The sequence below is a fragment of the Pseudorca crassidens genome, chromosome 1 (genome assembly GCF_039906515.1).
Source record: "Pseudorca crassidens isolate mPseCra1 chromosome 1, mPseCra1.hap1, whole genome shotgun sequence".
NCBI classification, from domain to species: Eukaryota; Metazoa; Chordata; class Mammalia; order Artiodactyla; family Delphinidae; genus Pseudorca; species Pseudorca crassidens.
This window is the reverse complement of record NC_090296.1, coordinates 90,348,207-90,351,514: the sequence shown is the minus strand read 5'-3', so window position 1 is coordinate 90,351,514 and position 3,308 is coordinate 90,348,207. Positions and strand designations below refer to the sequence as shown.

General features: G+C 37.4%; 1 pseudogene; it reads left to right on the top strand.

The window, feature by feature from the left end:
* Window positions 1-805: 805 nt before the first annotated feature.
* Window positions 806-1,772, top strand: LOC137230699 (voltage-dependent anion-selective channel protein 3 pseudogene; annotated as a pseudogene).
* Window positions 1,773-3,308: the final 1,536 nt, after the last annotated feature.

The window sequence follows — 3,308 nt, the reverse complement described above, 5'->3', positions numbered from 1 at the left end:
CCGGGAAGATTCCACATGCTGCAGAGCAAATAAGCCCGTGTACCACAGCTGCGCTCTAGAGCCCGTGAGCCACAACTACTGAAGCCCACACACCTAGAGCCTGTGCTCCGCAACAAGAGAAGCCACCTCAATGAGAAGCCTGCGCACCACAACGAGCAGTAGCCCCCGCTTGCTGCAACTAGAGAAAGCCCACGTGCAGCAACATAGACCCAACTCAGCCAAAAATAAATAAGTAAATAAATAAATAAATTCATATTAAAAAAAGGCCACAATGTAAATTTGATTCAGATCTATGTTAGTATGACTCTAAAACCCATTCTTTAGCCACCATATTGTGTGCTTTCCTGGGCCAAACTTGACATCTAAGTCATTATTTCTGACTGTTTTACTTAAATGGTTGCACTGCCCCTTCTTTGCATCTTCCCTCCTTGATTTGATCCACAGCATTCCTGAAAGTTATTTTACTCTTTTGAAATTTAGCAATTTTTAAAACTGCTCCAATTTGACAAGAAAGAAAAGAGGGGAAAATAGGTCAATCTAGCCTACTTATTTACCAAAGTAAAACAAAAAGATATACCCATTTTATGTCTGAGACAAGTTAATGTTCAAAAATATTAAGTTACTTATTCAGGTATCAACAAGGACAACTAGGGCCGGCAAAGGAGGCTGATGTCTCTCATTTTAAAACTTTGGAAAATATATGTTGTCATTGTCCTTGTGAGAGTGAACAGTAAATTGCATTGATTTCAAAGATATATTCTTTAACAACAGTAGATATCACTTAAAACTTACTGTATAGGGAGTGGACAGGCCCTCCTGACGGAGTGGACAGGACCTCCGGTCAGAGATATGTATAACACACTGACTTACTGTGACCTAGGAAAGGCTGCCAAGGACATCTTCAACAAAGGGTATGGGTTTGGCATGGTCAAAATAGATCTGAGAATCAAGTCATGTAGTGGAGTGGAATTTTCTACATCTGGTCATGCTTACACTGATAAGGGAAAGGATCAGGCAACCTAGAGACCGAATACAAGATCTGTAACTATGGACTGACCTTCACTCAAAGGTAGAACATAGACAGTACTCTTGGGACAGAAATCTCTTTGGAGAATAAGTTGGCTGAAGGCTTGAAATTGACTCTTTTGATACCATATTTGTACTGAACACAGGAAAGAAGAGTGGGAAATTGAAGGCCTCCTATAAATGGGATTGTTTCAGTCTTGGCAGTAACTTTGACATAGATTTTTCGGAACCAACCATCTTTGGCTGGGCTGTGTTGGCCTTTGAAGGTTGGCTTGCTGGCCATCAGGTGAGTTTTGACACAGCCAAATCCAAACTGTCTCAGAATAATTTTTCCCTGGGTTACAAGGCCGCAGACTTCCAGCTGCACACTCAGGTGAACGATGACACTGAATTTGGAGGGTCAATCTACCAGAAAGTGAACGAGAAGATTGAAATATCGATAAACCTCGCGTGGATGGCCAGCAGTACCAACAGCCATTTTGGCATTGCTGCTAAGTACAAGCTGGGTTGTAGAACTTCTCTGTCTGCTAAAGTAAATAATGCCAGTCTGATTGGACTGGGTTATTCTCAGACCCTTTCCGACCAGGAGTGAAACCGACTGTGTCAGCAATAATCAATGGAAAGAACTTTAATGCAGGAGGGCACAAGGTCGGGCTGGGATTTGAGCTAGAAGCTTAATGTGGTTTTGAGTAAAGCATCAGCTTTGTCCCTGGAGGTGAAGAGAAATGAACCCACTATGTTTTGGCTTAAAATTCTGTGAAATTTCAAAAGTGTGAACTTTTATTCTTCCAAAGAAATATAATCCTCCCCACACTGAGGGCTAGATATTGAGCCCATCCTAAGGGAGGTGCTTGAAGGCATGCCCGGAAGTTGTCATGTTTGTGCCACATTTCAGTTCAGTTCTGTAGTGTTGTTTTAAATGTTTTCCTCAGAGACGGTGCAGTGTCATGTAACAAAGGAGGTGACCCAACCCTCCAGTTGTCCATCACGTCCTGCATGTCCCACACCACTTTTTCATGACCTTGTAATATATTGGCCTCTGTGTGGTAGTGGACTCTTTGGTTTTGCATCAGAGTAAAATAAAGTAAACCCATCACATTTAGAACATAACAAAACAAACAAAAAACAAAAGTACTGTATAAAAAGATAAAGTTTAGAGGTCACCATCTCTAAAAAGGAAGGATGGACTTTGATTTCCTAAGATTAGGATCCAAAATACAATGTGTATCATAGTATGTGAAGCTAGGGCAATAATGAAAAGGAAAGAAAATGGAAGCAATTATTCCTTTTATTCATGGTCAGAAGTTACACATAAAAGACTTTATAATGCATTAATGGAATAAATATTAAATACAATGGATGGGTATAGGGAGATTTTCCAAGAAAAAACATAATGTGTTAAATTCGAAGAATTCAACAAAGTGTTAAATCTATTTAAAAGTAGCTATGTAATAGTACCATCATAAAATTTTTAATTACCCCTAAGAGTTCATGGTAATTGAATCACTGAATGAAAATGCAAACTGTTTTCTGAAGATTTCTTACAGTTAGGTAATACATGAAAACAAATGTGCAGTTAGCATAAGTCAGAAAATTTTAAAAAATTGGTCAAGAAACACTGCAGTCATCTGAACAAGAAAGAAAAAATCCATCCAAATAAGAAGAATGAAAAAAATTTTAAGTAATGTTACTAAATAGACAAGTTTCTGGAAAATCTCAAATGACTAACGATGACATAGCACTCATTAAAGGGAATTGATACTATTCTAACACCTTGAAAAATGAGGAACAAATTTAATTAGATGATAATCTTAGTTTTAAAATGTGAAATAATATTATTGTATTTTCTAGTATCTTGGTTTCTTCTGACATCATAAATAAGCCACACAAGCAATATGACAACACTCAAAAATAACACATTATCATTCTCTTTACTTATTATATTATTGGCATTAGAAGTCTATTAGACACAGCTAATCTGTCCCTAACACTCTTACCTTCCTCAATTTGTATTCAGCTTCAGAATGCGAAACCCATTTATCCCCATCTGTGGCTAGCCTTGACTGCTTTCTCTGTCTGCTTCATTCTGGCAGTTTGGGCACCCCAACTAAGTAAAAATGTTCTGTATTGATACTTCAAATTCATAGAAAGATGATAAAAATGAATTTCTCAATTCTGTACAAAGATACAGACAACTCACTTTGTTTCATTCATTCTTCATGGTTTTTGTATTTTTAATTCCATATATATGGAAGTAGAAAATACATAATATATATAATATT